The sequence below is a fragment of the Musca autumnalis genome, unplaced genomic scaffold, assembly GCF_047663935.1.
Source record: "Musca autumnalis isolate F117 unplaced genomic scaffold, ASM4766393v1 scaffold_4, whole genome shotgun sequence".
Taxonomy (NCBI): domain Eukaryota; kingdom Metazoa; phylum Arthropoda; class Insecta; order Diptera; family Muscidae; genus Musca; species Musca autumnalis.
The window spans coordinates 104,720,381-104,742,474 of NW_027411977.1; the positions used below are offsets into that span (position 1 = coordinate 104,720,381).

General features: G+C 35.2%; 1 long non-coding RNA gene and 1 pseudogene across 1 annotated transcript; both read left to right on the top strand.

Moving 5' to 3' along the window:
- Nucleotides 1-22,094, top strand: part of LOC141403036 (uncharacterized) — a 1,250,555-nt pseudogene that overhangs the window by 996,050 nt on the left and 232,411 nt on the right.
- Nucleotides 9,939-21,260, top strand: LOC141402108 (uncharacterized). Its single transcript, XR_012412529.1, has 2 exons — nucleotides 9,939-10,033; nucleotides 20,858-21,260. It is a non-coding gene; the product is annotated as an uncharacterized lncRNA (long non-coding RNA).

The following is a 22,094-nucleotide window of genomic DNA, read 5'->3' on the forward strand; positions in this document are numbered from 1 at the left end:
GGTAATACATCCCATTTTTCCACTTTTTTGAAAATCACGCTACAGGTCGCAATTTTAATTGGATCGTCACGATCCAGTCCCCAGAGGAAAAAACCTTTTGATTTTTGATAATGGTCGGATATTATTCAGGGGTCGGAATGTGACAAAAAAAAAACTTATTTGGAGAAAAGGCCAACGTAATGAAAGTAGAAAAAACGTTTTTTTCCTAAGCGAATATCTCAGCTTCAGTATGGGGTATACCAAAAGCAGAACCTGGCCACGAAAGTAGAAAATATCGCATTTCTAATGATGTAAAGTGGGTTCTCGTAGGTGATCAAACAACGAATATATCGCAATAGCCGCTAATAGAACCCAACTTTTCATTTTTGCGATTTCCCATCCCAAAATTCCCAAATCCCATCATTACAATGATGTAAAGCAGCAAATAACGGAGATATCGCAATAGTCGGTAATACATCCCACTTTTCCACTTTTTTGGAAATCACGCTACAGGTCGCAATTTTAACTGGATCGTCACGATCCAGTCCCCAGAGGAAAAAACCTTTTGATTTTTGATAATGGTCGGATATTATTCAGGGGTCGGAATGTGACAAAAAAAAACTTATTTGGAGAAAAGGCCAACGTAATGAAAGTAGAAAATTTTGGGGGTTGATGGGGGTCTAACAGAGAAAGAAGCCTATTGATGGTTGGCATACATCCCACTTTTCCATTTTTTATTTGGGTTGTACTGTCGATGCACTTAAATGCGTTTCAAAAAATTGACCTGTGTTAATGAAGACAATTAGAGCAAAGGCGCTAAGCTATCCCAATTTTAATATTTTGAATTTTATTAGTCAAAAGGTTATGACCCGACCCGACTATAGCCTTGCCTCACTTGTTATACAGTACTATTTTCTGGGATTGCATATGTATTACTTTTGTCATCGTCGTTAGTATTGAATACTATATATGGAATTTAGCTTTTTTTCTTTCATAACCTAAGCACCCTCTCTCTTTTTGAATACTCTCATTTTCGTTCCGAAAGGCGTTTGTCGGCGTCTCTACATTTTTCCTTCCCGTCCGCTACGTATTGCAAATGATTGCATAATAGCCAGAATGCTGCTTTTTTCTCTTTTGTAGAAGTACCATAGGCTCCTTGTTGGGGGCCTCTTGTATTTATGTATTGATTTTGCGGCTGTTTACATGGAGCGAGCAACACTTTGCCACTATGCTGATATGTTCTCGGAACGAGGAGTGCCTATTCGTACTTCATTTGCTTCGTATAATCGAGCACGTTCCTTTGCCGCAACAAAGCGGTGATCCGAGTCGATGTTTGCTCCTAGGAACGATCGCACATCGAACACGCATTGCATCTACTTTCCTGACTGTTGGTCCAAAGATATTCTTCTTTTTATACCCTTCACCATTGATCAGGATAAAATTATAAGACAATCTAGCCATGTCCGTCTGTTGCAATCACTCTAGAATAGAACTCTAGTGATAGAACGGCAAAATTTTGTACCCGAGAGTCTTTTTTACATAGGCAGGTCAAGATGGGCTATATAGATCTACTTTCTGGTATAGCCCCCATATAACGGTACCAACCGATTTCAGGTATTTTGAGGATTTTTGACCCAATAAGCAGAAAGTTGACATTTAATGTTCTGATTGACCAAAAACTTCTCAAAAAATATCAAGACACGTTTGGTTTGGCCCCCATAAAACGGTACCTCCCCATTTACACCCAGTTTATGTATTTCGAAACGAAAATGTGTGCGCATGAAACACACCCAAACTTTAGTTTTTGAAATATTATTGCCTTTGCTTTTGCTTCAAAACAAAAAACAAATTTGAAAAAACACACTCAAATTTGGTAGTTTTTCTTGCGCATTCATTTTCTTATCGACATACATGAAGAGGTCTTAAAGTATTTGGGGGACTTTGGCTACATTATTTGGCCAAACTAGCTGTAATTTTTCGCTTGAAGTCAAAAATCGTCAATATAGGTCCATGTTTTGGTGTAGCTCCCATATTACGGTATCATCCGATTTGCGGTATTTTAATGGTTTTAGCTAAAATTTTTAATCGAACTTGCTGTAATTTGAAACTTGAGGGTTTCACCGGTCACGAAACTTCCCATCAAAAGCAATCCACATAGGTCGTTTTTTTTGGTATATCCCCCAATATAAAGGTACTAACAGATTGAAGAAATTTTTTGATACACTTCTTGACCAAATTTATGAATTTGAAGTATTCGTGGTTGTGCAATTTTTGCACCTAACAGGAAACTAATTATTTAATTTTAGTTCAGAATATTTTATGGTGGAGGGCATGGCACAATTACCCAGGTAATGAAAAGTCAAATCTCTTTATAAAAAATATTTTTGTTGTAATTTCTCCAACAACATAAATATATGTTTGAAATAACATGTTACAAATATGTCGATGCCACTACCTGGTCGATATGCCTTGGTGGAGGGTATAAAAAGTTCGGACGGGCCGAACTTAATGTTTTTACTTGTTAGCGATTTGTTAAAATCCGTCGTTGGGGAGGACCCCCACACCCTCCATTTTCGGTATTCTACCACCTTATGGACCTACACGCAATTTCGTCCAATTCGGTCCAGCCGTTTCGGAAGTTTAATTTAGAAAATCATGTCAGTCTTAAAGAACCTTATATACATTTAGATAGGTTATAGATGGACCGAATTGCTTGTCCATCGCTTTAGTGACCAATGTACATTTTTTATACGTTCTAGTTATTTAACCATCTTTGAAATTATGTTTTGCCTGATTTCTCAATCGATTTTTTGGAATTTCGGTCAAGGGACATTTAACGTTATTTGGGATGTACTTTATTCCAAAATGTGGGGTTGATCGCGCTTTCCCAATTATTGAACCCAGTGTTTACAGCGCTTTTGTAGTCACGCTTACTAAAATTAAGGATATTACCTATAATTATACATTTTTAAAAAAATTGTCTGACCGCGATATTCCACTTCCGAGATGACCATTCAGGATCAAGGCAGTTATTACCATAGTATTGCAATCAATTTTTAAACAATACGTTCAAAATTATCTTTGATTTCACGTTTTCTTAAAACATTTTGTGGGGGAGGTACCCTGGTCACTCCACTGACCAGTATAAAAAATAGCTAAAAACCTATTCTCAGACCTAAAAACTCCACATACAAAATTTCATCGAATTCGGTGCAGCAGTTTCGGAGGAGTTTAATTTCGAACATCATGGTAGTCTTGAAGAATTTTATATATCGACGCCTCCAAACAATAGTATGCTAAGTCGACTTAGCATGTTTTCAAGTTGTTTACATTTTTATATTTAACGTCCTTTAACTTAAATTCTGTCAAATTTTGGTAATGATTGGACAATCCGAACAGAAGTTATAAACAAATATTTACTTAGCATAGTACTGAAGGTCAAAGAAATTTCCAAACTTTTAGAGCTTGTCCTGCAAAACTCGCTTTTCAGAATTAGCAAACTATTAGATGGAGGTGTCGAACGTCCTTTAACTTAAATTCTGTCTAATTTTGGTAATGATCGGTCAATCCGAACAGAAGTTATAAACACATATTGACTTAGCATAGTACTGAAGTTCAAAAAAATTTCCAAACTTTGAGAGCTTCTCCTGCAAAACTCACTTTTTAGACTTAGCATACTATTATTTGGAGGTGTCGATATATAGACAAGACAAACTTCACTATTTTACTCAATATTCATAAAGTGATAGAACCGAAATTGTGAGCAGTGTTGCAGAATTAATTGATTTATCGTCATTTTGATGACTTTTTGGACCAAACTTGAAAAATGACAATTTGACGATTTTATGGTATAACAAGTAAAAAAGTATCAGTCGGCTTCGCCGACAGAGATATACCCTCAGCCTGTGCAAATTGAAACACTTTTTCACAAAAAACTTATGTATTTAGGGGGTTTCAAAATTTTAGTCGTATGAACCGACAAAAATGTTGACTACACGCAGAGAAAAAATATTTTTAGCTTTTGTTGGAACAAAAATATCTGTTTTGGTTCCAAAAATGTATTTGTTTTGTTCAAACATTGTAATCCAAATCCAAAAATACCATCTTTTGTTCCAAACATAGAAAACAAAAACAACTTTCGAATTTCCGCAATATTGTAAAAATCGTTAACAATACCGATTGTAGAACTATCATAATCTAATTTTGTTTACAAAAAGTATTGTCAACCCAGAAAACCATCCCAGACATTTTTGATTTGAGTGTTTATACTTCTCATATACACTTTTCGCATAACTTGGATATAAATGTCGCGTATAATATTGCAATCATTGATGAACACAATACATGGTTTGCTGCATTGGCTCACAACAAAGACAAACAAAAAGCCACAAGCACCCACCACAACATAAGGAATAATTAAACACCTTAACACCAAACCTCAAAGCTCAATGAAGATAAAAGAATGAAACAAAACAGAAACAAATAAAAACAAGAGTCTCCTTGTTGGTATACATACACACAAAAACAAAGATAAAGGCATCATGTCATACAAACAAAACTCACCATAATTGTTTTTTTCAACACGGCATCGAATAGCGAGAGAAGAGAAAAAATTGTCGAAGAAAAGAGAGAACTATTGTCCAGTTGACAAAAACAATTTTTGGATTTAACAAAACCCAATTGTTGGAATCACAATACTACATTTGGAATTTAACAATATCTTTACAATACATATTTTGCTCTTCGAATATTGTTGGATCAATCATATTTTTTTCTCTGCGTGTAGGATAGACATAGACCATGGGGGTGCCATAGGGGGTTTTTACACCTTTCGGGCTGTTTTCTCAAGAAGTATGGACTTGCCCCTGAAACAACTTTCACCATCGTAATTGAGGCAGCGAATGTAAGTTGCTTCAACAAAAATCAAAGTGATTCAATAGCAGGTCTTAAAGTGAACTTATCCAAAATTTTGTGTGGGAGGTACGGGATGTAGTGGACAAATATAGTCCATATTCGAACCTGATCTATATCTGGTAGATGTTATGAGAATGTGTAAAGTATGGACCAAATCGGTCACTCCCATCAAGAGTTATCGTGCGCACAATTCTTCCGAATATTTTTGAACTTTTATGGGGTAGGTACCTGAAGGAGTGGACCGATATGGCTTATCTTTGAACTTAAAGTAAGTTAGGAAACAATATTACGAAGACCAAATTTTGGCCGGAATCGGCATTTCCGTTCGAGAATTATATTGCGCTTCCACCCATAAACATGGTGTCATAGGGTTTGTTTTTCAACTTTCAGACTATTTTTTCAGGAAGTATGGACTTGCCCTTGAGGAAACTTATACTTTTGTATAGGGGACAGTGAGTACAATATGTTACAACAAAAACCAAGGCGATTCGAGAGCAGGTCCTAAACTGAACTTTTCCGAAATTTTGTGCGAGAGGTACTCGAAGGAGTTTACCGATTGAGTCCATATTGGAACCTCATCTAAGTCTGGTAGAAATTTCATAATGTGCAAAGTATGGACCAAATCGGTTACCCCCTTCAAGAGTTATCGTACGCACAAATTTTCCGAACATTTTCGAACTTTTGTGGGGGAGGTACCGGAAGGAGTGGACCGATATAATCCATCTTGGAATTCAGAAAAATCGACTTTTTTGTAATTTTCAACTTTTTATGAAAAATTTAAATATGTGTTAAAAATTTAATCATAAATTTTACATTCACGGTGTTTGACATTAAACTCCTCTGAAACGGCTGGACCGAAGTTGATAAAAATTTGTATGTGGAGTTTTTAGGTCTGAGAATAGGTCGTAATCAATTTTTTATACGGCTACGTGTACAGCGCGATCAATTCCTCATTTTGGAATTCAGTAAAATCCCGGTAATTTGAGATGTCACTGATCGAATTTCGAGAAAATCTATTGGGGACTTATTCAAAATGTCTAAAATAGCAGCTTAGACATGTTGACAATGGCAATTTTGGGTTATATCATCATTGGAATCAGAATACAGCGATCATCTCCGATTTTTGAAAATATTATTATTACGCATTACGTCTCAAAAAGTGGGAAGTGACTTCATGAACGCCATGAACATTGATTTCAATTCTTGAAATAGCTAAATAAAGATAACAGTTTGAATACAGCAGAATCTCGATAATTCCAACTATTATTTAGAGAAGTAATTATTTGTGAATTATATATGTATACATATCTTCCCATACATATCCCCTCCGTGCGGAGTTGTTTTTCTCGTTTTTCCCCCATCGGACGCCTCGCCAGGTGGTGGATAGGGGAACGCTTATCAGTATGGTGGGTACCGCAAAAATAAAATATGCGGGGTGATTGCAAACAGAACGGAAAACTTCTGAAATAATATCCCATGAAAATCGTGCAATACTTCAATACCATTATAAGTTGTTGTATGATTGCTAATATCCGGATACCGGATTTGCAAATTAAGAAGAATACATATCCCCTAAGGAACACGGGAGACTTCTCTCACATCAATGAGTCCCAGACATTAATCAAACGTTGCCTACATCACGCAGAGGGGTATTTTTTCACTGTTGCATACAGAGCGCAAAAAAACGTTAGTTCGATCGGGCCGAATATTTATACTATACGCTTTAAATTATATTAAAAACAGAATTCAGCCATTTCGGTGAGATAATGAGGTTAAATACACCAAAATATTGAAAATCAGCCGGTATCGTTCTATAGGAGTTATATCCGACACGGAGAAAATTTCTGTGGGATAATTAGACTAAACCTCCAAGCTATCAAAAGTCGGGAGGAACCGTTTTATGGGAGCTATATCAAAACGTGAATCTATAACGACAAATCTCAGCAGGAATATTTACGGCCCCCACCGACAAGGCAAATTATAGCCATTTTAATTGAATAATATGGCTAAAATCTTCAAAATATCGAAAATCGGGAAACACCGTTCTATGGAGGCTATATCAAAACCTGGACGTTTACCGACCATTCTCTGTGGGACACAAAGTTTGTTATTTATAATTAAAGAGATTTGCTTTCTTAAATTTGCAGATACCATTACCACGGGGTTTATGCCAAAACATTGATTTATATTACGAAGTTTCTAGAGGTATCGATAGTAGATAGATCAATATATACATTACTAAGGTGTGTATATACATTACTCGGCGCTAAGTGGGTTAAGTGAGATTGGGTTAGATTTATTGCTATGGGTTGTGTATCGAATGTAGTCAGTCTCATTTCCATAACCTTCAGAAAAAAATCCCATTAAGCAATAATCAAACCTAGTTTTGGAACATATTGACGATTTCCGATCAAAAACTGTCGACAATGCTGTTTGTGAATCCGATTACACAGCCGAAATCTGAATCAGGTCGATATTAAATTAAATAAATAAAGGGAAACATTAACATGGAGGTTATAATTAACCTTGTCATTTCGTTTGTAATACATCTAAATATTCTTTTGATATAGATCACATAGAACAATTATTTCCGATTTTCAATATTTTCAAGAGTTTAGTCTCATTTTCACACCGAAATGTTTTAAATTCGGTATTTAGTTTCTTTGGGTCTACAAAACTTTTTCCGCATAAATGTGCTAGTAAAGGTCCACGTTTTGATGTAGCGGATTTTCCGTATTTTCAGGTGTTAAACCGCATTATTCTACCGAAATGGGCAAAATTCCCTATACACACGGAGGAAAAAAAGGTATCTCTACACGCAGAGAAGAAGGATGCTTATTTTTGTTCCAACAAATTATTTGTTTTGTTGAAGCATGCAATTGCAAATCCAAAAATACCATCGTTTGCTCCAAACATACAAAATCAAAACAACTGGCGAAATTTCCCAATATTGTAAAAATCATTGACAAAACCTGTGGTAGGAACTATCACAAGACACGCCATTCGGATCGGCAGTAAAAAGTTGGTCTCATATCATTGAGCTAATATGAATAGGCGTACTGAAAATGATTATTTCAATGCGTTAAAAACGGTAAAACAAACATAAAACAGCCACTATACCATGGAGAAAGGTATAAAAATATTTAAGCATGTAATTCGTGTGAACGTCCACCCACTAGAATTTTAGTTCGACAGCTTCTCAACAATGACTAAACAATTGGGATAAACAGTCGGAGTGGGTTGGCTAAAACACAGATAGTAAATATTACTATTAAATATGTTTTAAGGAAAAAAATAACACAGCGTTTATGTTATTTTTTTAATATTTTTAAGACACAGACGTCATCTGAACAATATAAAAACAATTTGATTAAAAATAATTAACAACTAACAAAGCAAGTTAAATAAAACACTGTAAAAAGAGAAATAAACCACATGCGAGAAAGTCCATCTATGCTATAAATCATCGTTGATGCATTAGCCTCTCTGAAATATTCATTATTACTTACAGCGCACTCTCCAACTTTCTCTTTCACATATAATTTCCTTTTAGTTCACACCAGAACGCGCATCACCACTTTTGACTAGCCACCAGTGGTGCAGGAAGATACTCTCCTTTTTCATACTTATCACCTTCATGGAGGATATATAACAGAGCTGAGCTAAATCGAGAGAGAGCGAAATTTAAGGAAGAATTAATATTTAATTTTTCTTGATGTTTCATTACTTATTTCAACATTTTTTAACATCAATGTTGTCTAAAATCGTTCACAATGCAAATTATTAAAAAATAGCTCTGTTCCTTTATGTGCAAGAATCTTCAAGTTTTACCACTTTTTACTCGAAAAGCGTTCCTTTACTTCACACACCATGCAATTTCTATGGTGGAAGTTTACAACTTTTACTACTTTTGCCGGTTTTGCCATTTTTAAAAGTAAAGGAACAGACCAAATATAAATAAAAAAATTGCATAAACGTTTAATTGTTTATTGTTCACAATAACTAAGAGTACGTTATCACAATTTGCCTGTGTGCTAGGACACATGCGAGCTCAGCTATGTTATACAAACTTAAAAATTGCGCTTTTAACACATGGACATTTTGTCGCATAAAATTTTAAGTCTGTTGAAATAAAGATTCAATTCGCAAGTTTATCTTAACATTTTTGATTAACAAATGTCTAAACTAAAAATCGAAATAGCTGAAATTTAGTATAAAGACTTCTTTTGGGAATTAAAACATTCCGCAGAGAACGGTCTGTTGGAAAGGTCAAAGTTTTGATATACCCCCATAAAAGGATACCTCCCGATTTTCGGCATTTTAAGGTTTGCCCACATTATTCTAACACACAATATTTATTACATATTTCTGCACAAAATTATCGGTATAGGTCCACTATTTTCGGCTGAAATCTGCTTTTAATAAAATTTATGATGGAAGGTTTGCAAACACATGGAACAAATTGAAAAAAAATTTTCGCCTCTTTGTCTCAATAAATTCAAAACTTTTAAATCGACAATGAAAATTCTGATTTTTAACTGTATTTTTAAACTTGTAGGTTATTAAAATATTGATATCATACCTGGAAAAAACTTATGCTTCCCGTCGAAACTTAGATATCTCGAAAACTAGAGCAGATGGAAAATGCCGACCAAAAATTCTGAAAGAGCATACGCGAAAATCCTAGAAGCATGACACCGACAAAATATCGGTAAAATTAAAATGCTTATTATTTCGGTAATGAACGGTAAGTTAACAACCAAAATATAGTGGTAGCTAAGTTCTACCGATAGCAACAGTTTTGTCAACTCTATTGATACTTTTCATTCATAATTTCGCGTTTTAATGTTACCGATTTTGTCGGTCACTCAAAAAATGTGTTACAGAATTCCACTACTGGGGGTCAACTCGTTTTGTGAATATATGAAATTATTTTTTTCCTTTTTTCTGTTTTACAAGTGAAAATTATATTATCCAAAATTTTGTAGAACACTCGAAGAGAGTACGCAAGTAGTGTTGCAGCTAATATAAGCAGCCAACCATTTAGTCTCTGTTCGGCAGTCGATGAAGGCGATTGTTCTGTCGCACGTTGTTTATGTAGAAAGCAAAACAAAAATATACGCTCTCGAGGGTCTTACGGGTAAGAGTGGAGACAATCAAAGCTATTGTGTTTGTAGTGATTACCGATACCCGGTCTACGAACCAGCAGAGGATACGGTAGTGATATACAGAGGTTTGTTTTTTTATGCAAATCCTTCCTCTGGCCTTGAACAGCCAAATATACAAGGAAGAGTTCAGCTGTTTTTGGCTTCATCGAAAACATTGTTGCTAGCAAATAAATAAAAGTGAAAATAAGAAAGGGAAACACAAAAGGATAAATAAATTAAGAATAACTCCCACTAAATAATTGAAGAAAAAACTAATGATGTGTATTTTATAAACTAAAAGTGCAACTAAAATAAATCCAACTATTACAAAACATAATAAAATAAATATAAATATACAAACAGTAAATAAAGAAAAACATAAATACATTAGCTAACTTGAAAGAAAAATGTCGGGATCGAAAAAAAATATTTTAACATGTAATAAAAAACAAAATCGACGAAACAATTGAAAATGAAATCAAACATATTTTGAAATCATAACGAAGACGGTTATAAATGATCCAAAAAAGAAAATAAAAAAACCACAAGACCTACAAACGTAAAAGGTAACAGCTTTGACAAGAATTACAAACTTTTGTTTGGTCCGCATCAGCGTTTTTAATAAAACATTAAGTAAAAAATATTCAACAGTTATGAACTTTAGGAATAAGTTCCAATAATTAGTAAAAAACATGTAAGTATAGTCGGACGGGGCCGACCATGTGATACCCTACACCTTTACAACTGGGAACTAGCTTTTCAAAAATTGAAATTTTTTATGGAACAAATAAATTTATTGTAAGAAATAGCTTTGTGGATTTTGGTACCGTATCACACCAAGCTTAAATAATAATATAATAATTGTTTCACAAATACCTTAGAATATATCATATGCTGCAATGGTACAACATTTGATATCAATGAGACCTCTGCATTTTGAGAATTCGAAATATGAAATTACAGCCATTCCAAATTAAAATCTTACCTTTAAATCGAGAGGTATCATATGATATGGGATATATGCCAAAATATATATTAATTATTGTCTGCATGGAATTTTTCTATCCATTGAGAATCCGAAATACAATATAACAACCACTTCAGGAAGAAAACGTAGGTAGAAACCCCTTTCATAATAACACATATCGTGATGTATGTTACGGTGTCCCTGAACAAAAAATAAGCCCATATTTTTAAATTTTCGAGTTTGACTTTTATACCCATTGAGTCCTGTAGAACTGTTTTATACCTCCCAAAATACCAAAGTGAAGCCATTTAAAATCTTTCAAAGTACACGCAGAAACATATATGTCAGAAATATGTTTGGATCCAAACAAATATTTATTTCGGACTGGTTGCAAACAAATATATGTTTGGATCCAAACATAAGTTGTTCGTGTCCAAACAAATATATGTTTGCAACATTTTGTAACATATCTCAATTTTATTTGTTTGAGTACCAACATATTTTTTTATGGGTGGAGAGAGGATGTTTGTCAAAGAGAGTAACAACAGTGCTCTCGCGGCCACGGAATGCTGTGTTATAATAAAGAGCTGTGTATGTTATAATATAAGACGTAGAGGCGAAGAAGGGGGCTTTGGTGTTTGTTTTGTTGTTGTTAACCAACGTAACAAGCGAAGAGGGAAAAAAATGGTATGAAATATCTTGTTTTTTTCTTCAGTTTTTTAAATACCATCGTATAGTATAGACGGTGAAGTAAGTGAATAAATCAGCGCTTTTCTTTAAGAAATTGTTCTTTTTAGTAAATTAAATGTCCAATACATTTTATAATTGAATCAAAAAAGGGAATGGAATTATTTTTTTGGACAAAGAAGAAATCGCATTTAATATTGGTAATTACGTGCATACATATGTATATTTGAAATACAGTACATCCATATTTATTCATTACATTACATAATCATTTGAATCCAGATGCCGTTTCCTCGCTGATGGTTTCAACTTTGAGAAAAATGTGTTTATTAAGGAGAGGCGTTAAACGAGGTTTCCATATATTTTTATACCCTCAGCCTTTATATACACTTTGATACGATGAAAATGTGCCTCATCGAAATAATAGTTTTAGACCCCACGTATGTTTGGACGAAAAGTGTTTCATACAATTTGGAGCCGATATAGCCATGTCCGTCTGTCTTTCTGCCTGTCCTGCCGATAACTCTCGCACGGATTAAACGATTCGGTTCAAAATTTGACCTTCGTAATATTTTGTCCAAACTTAGTTTAAGTTCGAAGACGGGCGATATCGGTCCACTCCTTCAGGCACCTCCTCCACAAAAGTTCGAAATTGTTCGGAAAATTTGTGCGCACAATATCTCTTGAAGGGAGTAACCGATTTGGTACATACTTTGTATATCGTAAAATTTTCTAACAGGGTTAGATAAGGTTCCAATATGGACTCGATAGGTGAACTCCTTCGGGTACCTCCTACACAAAAGTTCGGTTTAGGGCCTGGTCTGGAATCGCTTTGGTTTTTGTTGTAGCAACTTGTATTCACCGCCCCCTATACGACGGTGCGAGTTTCATGTGGAGGAAGTGCATACTTCCTGAGAAAATAGCCTGAAACACCGCGAAAAATCCCAGTCATATTATATTCTCCGTGGACAAGTCCATGCTTCCTGGCATACTGGTGCAAAAGTTATAAGATGACCCACTGAAATGACTAGTGTGCCCAATATATATCAAAAAGATACGACTCTCAAAATCAGATCCACTTCCTATGTCGTCTATTCCTTTAAGTAGCCCCTCCGCAAAACGTTACGCCTAATACACATTATCGTCGGCAAGTTGAAAGGTACAAAATGGCTACAAAATTCTGAAAAGACCCGAAATATATTCGATCTGTCCGTAGATTAATATTTCAATTCACATAGGCTGAGGGTATATCTCTGTCGGCAAAGCGATAAAGCGATTTTGAGATGTGTGTCCGTCCGTCCGTGTGTCCGTCTGTCCACTATAAATTGTAATCAAACTCCAGGCCGCAATTATGGGCCGATCGTGCCGAAAATTGGTATGGAGGTCGGTTTCACATTAGAATAGATCGCTATTTTAATTGGTGATGATCGTGAAATATTTAGCGGGTGAAATGGACCAAAAACATAATTTTTATTCGGTTTTGTAGCTGCTCTGTAGTTCGCAGTAATAGACCGATCGCCTAGAAAATGTAAATAAAGTAAGAGTATATGACAAAGAAAAAGCTTGCAATTAGAGATAACGATCAGATAATATTAATGGACCACAATTTTTGTGTGAAAATTATATCTTTTTCCCGGAAGAGACATTCAGGGCAAGTAAGCTATACTTGGAAGAGGAACGCTTGACCTTTCCATTGATGCCAATTACGTTGATTTACGTGCTCAGATAACAGAGTTACAGCCTAATATATCCAGTTTTTTGTTTGAAGTATGATCAAAACCACACTAGAGGTCGCAATTATAGCTAAATAGTCACGAAATTTTGCACGAGGTAAGGGTTTAGGTCGAAGAAGATGCCTACAATTTTGGATGATGATCCGATATTATTTAGCGGGTGAAATGGACCATTACTTTTATATAAAAAATATACAACTTTTATTTTTGGTCCATATTTTAATTCCTGGAGGGCACATACCGGAAAAGTAGCCTTCATAAGGGAAAACGAATACTGATATTTCCCCTGATGCAAATTGCAATAACGTGTCTGCTAGATAACTGGCCTACTGCCTAATATATAATGGGTTTTGTGTATAGAACCACAATTTCCTCCCATGATACAAAGTGTCTCAATCATGACAGAGAAATTTTCAGTTCAGTTGCCCAATTGAATTTTTATACAAATATTGCAGCATGGGATATAAAATATACAAAATACGACCAAAGATGTGCCCATCGAAAAAATGGTTTTAGACCCCAAGTATGTTTGGACGAAATTTGCTTCAAACAATTTGGAGTCGATTTAGCCCTGTCCGTTCATCTGTCTGTCTTACTGTCTAGCTGACTGGTGCGCACGATAACTCCCGAACGCATCTACCGATTGGAACCAAATTTTGCGCTTCGGATTTTTTTGCCCAAACATAGTTTAATTTCCATGGGGCACCTCCCCCACAAAAGTTAAAAAATTTTCTGAAAAATTGTGTGAACGATAACTGTCGAAGTGCGAAATCGATTTGGACCAAACTTTCCATATATTATTATTCCTTCCAGATATAGATCGGGTAAGACTATATCGGTCCACACCTTCAAGTACCTCCCACACAAAATTTGGAAAAGTGAAATTTAAGAGTCCTATCGAAGATTGTCCTTGCGGCCCCCTTTACGATGGTACAATTTCAATGGCAAGTCCATACCTCCGGATATTATGTCTGAAAAGGTCCATGAAACCGTGAAAAGAAGCAAGAAACCTAACTAAAATGGCAAATCCGCAAGATAACTCTCAAGGGGATTTTCTGATTGGTGCAAACTTTGCACATCTTATTATTTCATTTAGTAATGTATCAGGTTGGAATATGGACTATATCGGTCCCGTCCTTCGAGTACCTCCTACACAAAATTTAGGAAAAGTTCAGTTTGAGGAGCGGTCTTGGATCTATTTGAATTGTTTTTAAGAAGGTTCTTTTCACTGTACCTATTGCAAAGGTACAATTTTTCTGGAGTAAGTCCATACTTCCTGAGATAATGGTCCAAAATTTCCAAAAAATAATTCTCAAACTTTTTCAAAAATCAAAAGTTAGCATACTACAATTGATTTGGCATAGCCTTACATTACGATACCTACAAAATACAACATATATATTTTTATACAGCATAATTATTGTGTTTGTTTCTTTTTTGGTCAGATGCTGAAGGTACATACATATATCACCGTTAGCGGAGCTGACTTATACTATTTTACTTGGTGTGTAATTGAATATGAATAATTTTGGGATTTATACATTTGTTTGCATGCAAATTATTTGAACAATGAACTTTTTTCGAAATGCCCAGAATTAGAAATTTATAATTTATATAATTGTTCCACAAATATCACAATAGGGACAAGGGAGGCTTATCTTATACCAATGGATTCATGTTATGTAATTGATATGTGACGTATTTTATATCGCCGAATCCAAAAGACGAGTCCTAAGTTGTCACTTGTAGAGAAGTTTTTCATGGCTGAAATACTCAAAATGTATCGGCAGCATTACCGTTTGATTTGATGTGGCAAGGCCTGGGAATCACACCCGGACATTCAGCGTGCAAAGTGGTTTCACATAGCTAATTCCTAGAGGTTGTGGTGTGGGGTATCACATGGTCGGCCCCGTCCGACTATAGCCTTTGCTTACATGTTCTTTTTTTAAAGAGTGTTATGTATTTGTTTGGAATTTTGTATGTACCTATGTGTCTGTTGCTGCTTTGCCTTTCAGTAAACAACCACCATTTATAAATGTCTGTATATAATGGAAATAGCCAGTGAGCGCTTACTGAAAGCAAGTGAGCATACTTGTCTACGTGTTTTACATTGGAATTTACGCTCCCTTGCTCTCAGTAAGCGCACATGTGTTTTTTTGCACCCAAACATATAATTTGTTTGCACCCAAAGATATATTTGTTTGCAGGACCCAAACATATGTTATGTTTGGGACTGCTTGCAGACAAATATGGTAACATGGGGCGGCTTCGCCACTGGGGCGCCTTCGCCAGCGCCGATTTTCTTGATAATTATAACTGCTACAGAAATGCCGTTAAAGGGAAAATTGTGAGTTGAACGAAGATCTTTCATCTCCCAAAAATTGGCATTTGTATCAAATATATGATTGCTGATGCACACGGTTTCATGTTTTTGGGGTATTGCGAAAAATATTCATGGTAGGTATATTTTGTGATATCTTGTATACCTTTTGTGATATCAAAATTATATTTTATACCGTTAATAGGTAACTACTGAAGAATATAAATCCAAATAATTTGCATGATAAAATTAATTATAAATGTCAATATAATCATATTATGAACTATGTAGGGGGTGGGGCGGCTACGCCATGATAGAGGTGTTGTGGGTTAATGTGAGAAAAATGTCTGGTTTAACTTAAATTGTTTATGCTATTGATATACCTATTGTGCTAAACCTATCTAATTTAGCAAAAATTTCATTTTTTTTGCCTAAATTAAATGTACCTACTTTAATTAACGGCTGGAATATGTTTCTTTTTGTAAATTTTAGAACCATTTTTGATTATTAAATAGAAAACATGTTCCATGTACTTCAATTTTCAATCCTTCACTCCATGGGAAATTTTAATTTTAAATTCCAGGATTCCAGCTCTTTCCGTTCACTCAAATCCAGATTGTACCAAATTTAGTATCATTTAGCACTTTTCATTCACATAAGAAAGATATTCCAAAACTACCTCCATATTGCAATCCTACACTCTTATAGCAATCTTAATTCCAAATTTCTTGGTTCCAGTTCCATCCGTTCTCCAAAATCAAAATTGTACCAAATTTAGAACCGTTTAATACTTATTGTAGACATAAGTGCAACTTTCGAAAGCTACCTACATATCTCATCCCTACACTCTAACAGTAATTTCACTTCCAAATTTGCAGGTTTTTAACTCTATCCGTTCAACCAAATACAAATTATACCAAATTTAGTACCGTTTAACACTTACGGTAGACATAAGTGCGAATTTCGAAACCTACCTCCATATGTCATCCCTACACTCCAACAGTAATTTTACTTCCAAATTTCAGGTTTCTAACTCTACCCGTTCAACCAAATACAAATTGTACAAAATGTAGTACTAATTTGCAAAACTACCTCTATATTTCAGTACTACACTCCAAATTTCAGGATTCCAACTCTATCCATTCACTAAGATCCAAATTGTACCAAATTTAGTACTTTTTGTGCCCATAATTACGAGTTTCCAAAACTAAACCCATATCTAAGTCCTACACACCAACAGTAACATTAATTCTAAATTTTAGATTTCTAGCTCTATCCGTTCGATCTAAACTAAGTCGTACAACATTTAGTTCCACTTAGTACTATCCGTTAAACCAAATCCAAATAAGTACACACACGTAAATATTTCCAAAACTACTTCCATATCTCAATCTTGGTGGATAATCATAAGTCCAAATTTTAGGATTCCAGCTCCAAGTTGTACTTAATTTAGTACCATTTACTACTTTGCGCACTCATGAGTACGAATTTCCAAAACTACCATCATATGTCAATCGTACACTCCGACAGTAATATTAATTCCAAATTTCAAGATAAAAAATTTTGTGAAAACCGGATCGGATTTCGATATGACTATATACTCGTAAAGCCCAATCTAACAAAATTCGGTCAGATATGCTACATCAAAATCCCATCCGATTTTCACAACTTTTTGTAAGATTGTTTTTTTAGCCACATCAATGTCAAAGTCTTTTCATTGATAGGACCATAATCACGGCTTTTAGAGAATTTTCATTAAAATTCAACTTTGACCCAGGCAATTTGCTACGGAAACAAAAATAGATTGGGTGGCACTGGTTAACGTTTTTTGTTGTTGTTTGGGACGCCCCAGTGTATATCTTTCCAAAACCACCGTCTTATATGTTTGCAACAGTCCCAAACATAATATATGTTTGGGTGGAAACAAATATATGTTTGGGTGCAAAGATATATATGTTTGGGTGCAAAGATATTTATGTTTGGGTGTAAAAAATACAAACCCAAAAGCCACAAGAAAACAAACACATGCACCAGTGGGCGCTTACTGAGAGCAAGGGAGCGTAAAATTCAATGTAAAACACTTTAAAAGGTGTGCTCACTTGCTCTCAGTAAAAACTCACTGGCTATCTCTATAGTATACACACAAATGTTGTGGTTTTTTATTGAAAGACAAAAGAACAACAAACAAATAGGTACATACAAAATTCCAAAAAAATACATAACACACTTTAAAAAAGAAAAAGGAACAAGTAAGAACGGCGTTAAGTTCGGCCGGGCCGAACTTGTTATACCCTCCACCACAAGTTGTATTGAAGTAAAATGGAATAATTTGTTTCCTTTTGTGTATGAAGAAGACTTAATACTAAATTTCAGCAATTTCGGTAAAACAATGTGAGGCACCATTCTATGGGGGCTATTTCAAAACGTCGATCTATACCGACAAATTTCTTACGGAAAGTTTTTAGGCTCAAAGAAGACTAAATACCAAATTTCCTATATATCGGTAAGATAATGTGGCTAAAACTTAAAAAATACCGAAAATCAAGAAGTACGCTTCTATGGGGATATAGGAAGACGTGGACCTATACTGATAATACTCTTCTGGAATATTTTATAACTCTTGGAAGACGAAATAACGAATTTCAGCCACTTCGGTTGGATATTGACGTCGCAATCTTCTGTATTACGAAAATCGGGAGGTACCGTTCTATGGGGCTATATCGAAACGTGGACCTATACCGATGAATTTTAGCCAGAAATGGGGCAATATGAAAGCGGGGTCCTGTACAGACATATTTCTGTCGAACAGTTTTATATCACATTGAAGACTAAATACCAAATTTCAGCCATTTTGGTGGAATATTGAAGACACAACCTTCAAAATACCGAAAATCGGGAGGTACCGTTCTATGGGGGCTATATGAAGGCATGGACCGATACCGACAAAGTTCTGGGGGAAAGTTTTATACCACCAACGTAGACTAAGTACCAAATTTCAGCCATTTCGGTGTTATAATGAAGCTAAAACCTTCAAAATGCCGAAAATAGGGAGGTACCGCTCTATGGGGGCTATATGAAGGTGTGGACCGATACCGACAAAATTCTGGGAGAAAGTTTTGTACCCATAAAGAAGACTACGTACTAAATTTCAGCCATTTTGGTAGGATAATGAAGCTAAAAAATTAAAAATACCGAAAATCGGGAGGTACCGTTCTATGGGGGCTATATGAAGGTGTGGACCGATACCGACAAGATTCTGGGGGAAAGTTTTATACCCCTAAAGAAGACTACGTAGCAAATTTCAGCCATTTTGGTAGGATAATGAAGCTAAAACCTTAAAAATACCGAAAATCGGGTGGTACCGTTCTATGGGGGCTATATGAAGGTGTGGACCGATACCGACAAAATTCTGGGGGAAAGTTTTATACCCCTAAAGAAGACTACGTAGCAAATTTCAGCCATTTTGGTAGCATAATGAAGCTAAAACCTTCAAAATGCCGAAAATAGGGAGGTACCGTTCTATGGGGGCTATATGAAGGTGTGGACCGATACCGACAAAATTCTGGGGGAAAGTTTTATACCCCTAAAGAAGACTACGTAGCAAATTTCAGCCATTTTGGTAGCATAATGAAGCTAAAACCTTAAAAATACCGAAAATCGGGAGGTACCGTTCTATGGGGGCTATATCAAAACGTGGACCGATATATCCCATCTTCAATACCAACCATCCTGCAAGTAATAAAAACTTCTGTACCAAATTTTGACTCTCTATCTTTAAAATTGCGAGCTGTATCTTGATTTCAACAGACAGACGGACGGACTGACGGACGGACGGACAGACGGACATGGTCAAATCGACATAGAATTTTATGCTGATCAATAATATATATACTTTATAGGGTCTCCGACGAATATTTCGATGTGTTACAAACGGAATGACAAATTTAATTATACCCTCCATATGGTGGAGGGTATAAAAATATATAGAAACGTAGTTGAACGCTTCTCCTTAGTTGTGAAATAAAACAAATTGTCCTCATAGTTGAAATCATCAGCGGGGAATCGGCATCTAGAATCAAATGATTATGTAATGTAATAAATAAATATGGATATGCCATATTTCAAATATACATAAGTATGTATGTAATTACCAATATTAAATGCGATTTCTTCTTTGTCCAATAAAATAATTCCATTCAACTTTCCGATTCAATTATAAAATGTATTGGGCATTTAATTTACTAAAAAGCACAATTTCTTTAAGAAAACACAAAACACTGATTTATTCACTCACTTTACCGTCTTGGCTCTACAAAGGCAACTAAAACACTGAAGAAAGAAAAAAATATAATTCATATAATTTCTTCTTGGTTAACAACAACAAAACAAGAAACACACGAGTTTGACGCATACATGCCACCAAAGCCCCCTTCTTTGCTTCTACGTCTTCTATTATACAATACACACAACTCTTTATTATAAAACAGCATTCCACAGCCGCGAGAGCACTGTTATTACCCTCGTTAACAAACATCCTCTCTCCACCCATGAAAAAAATGTTCTAACATAAAAAATATGTTTTACCCAAACATATCAAATTGAGATATGTTACAAAATGTTGCAAACATATATTTGTTTGGACCCAAAAATATTATGTTTGGATCCAAACATATATTTGTTTGCAACCGGTCCCAAACATATATTTGTTTGGATCCAAACATATTTCTAACATACATTTTTCTGCGTGTACTTTTCGTACCATTCTAGTTCGAATTTCCAAAACAACCCAGCCTTATCTGACATCTTCGGAACAAGAGTGACCCTCAAGATTCTAGATTCAGCTGTTTCGTTTGTCCGATGATATGTCTGTCACGCAGTCATCACTAGAATTCTGAAATTTGGAATCAGTATCACTGATGGAGAGTGAGAAAGATGCAACAAAAGGGTTTTTTGAAATTCGATCTATAAGTGTAGGACAATACTAAAATCTACATCAAATGAATTTGTGCGCTCAATATTCTTTTCTTACCCTCCAAATAATTGTCAACAATTCCATTATATCCTTCCTTTCTTAAAGTTTTAATATCACTACTTTTTAATTCTTTTTCAGATATTACATTCAGTGGCTTCAAGAAGGACCTCAGAACATGCCTTTAAAAGATGTGAACCATTTTGCAGTATTGATCATGACCACAGGTTTGATTTTGCCTGCCAATATTCCTATTGTTTAGACAGATGGACCCGCTCTCATACCCTTGCAAATTATCCAACAAAACATATCTGTCATCGATTATGCAACATTAAAAATGACTTGGATAGTGATCTACAAAGTCCACCTCAGCCACAACAACAGCCATATTGAATTACCAAACGTTCTTTTCTAAACTCGAGCAACAGCAAAATAACCTCAATGTCTGAATGTCTTCAACTGTATCAACTACATATATTTGGATATTATAAAATAAACGTTTAAATCGAATTAAATAAAAAATAAAATCAAAAAAGTACGGAAATCTAAACTAAAATTGTTTCAATTAAATGCAAATAGAAAAACATGTAAGAACGGCATTAAGTTCGGCCAGGCCGAACATATAAAAATAAGAACAAGTAAGAAAAGCGTTAAGTTCGGTCGGGCCGAACTTTTTATACCCTCCACCATAAATTTCAGCCATTTCGGTGAATTAATGTGGCCACAACCTTCAAAATACCGAAATTCGGAAGGTACCGTTCTATGGGGGCTATATGATGGCGTGGACCTATACCTACAAATTTCTGGGGGAAAGTTTTATACGCCTAAAGAAGACTAAATACCAAATTTCAGCCATCTCGATGTGATAATGAGGCTAAAACGTTCAAAATATCGAAAATCGGGAGATATTGTATTATGGGGGCTATATCAACACGTGGACCTATATAAACATTTTATGGTATAAATGTTTCTTAGCCTCTGGAAACACAAAATACAAAGTTATAACCGATTCTTTGGTCAAATGGGTCAAATACATTCAAAATATATTAAAATGACGCGTACTTTATAAGGGGCCTTATATGGGGGCTGTACCAAAACGTGGACCTATATAACCCAACTTTAGTAGGAATGTTTTCTGACCTCTGAAGACACAAAATACCAAACTACAACCAATTCTGTGGTCAAATGGGTCTAATACATTCAAAATATATTAAAATGACGCGTACTTTATATGGGACCTTATATGGGGGCTATACCAAAACGTGGACCTACATACGTTTTCAATACCAAAAGTCCTACGTAAATATAACATATTTTCCCAAAAATTCATCAACCTACGTCAATCCGTTCGGACGCTAGAGTGATTTCCACAGACGGA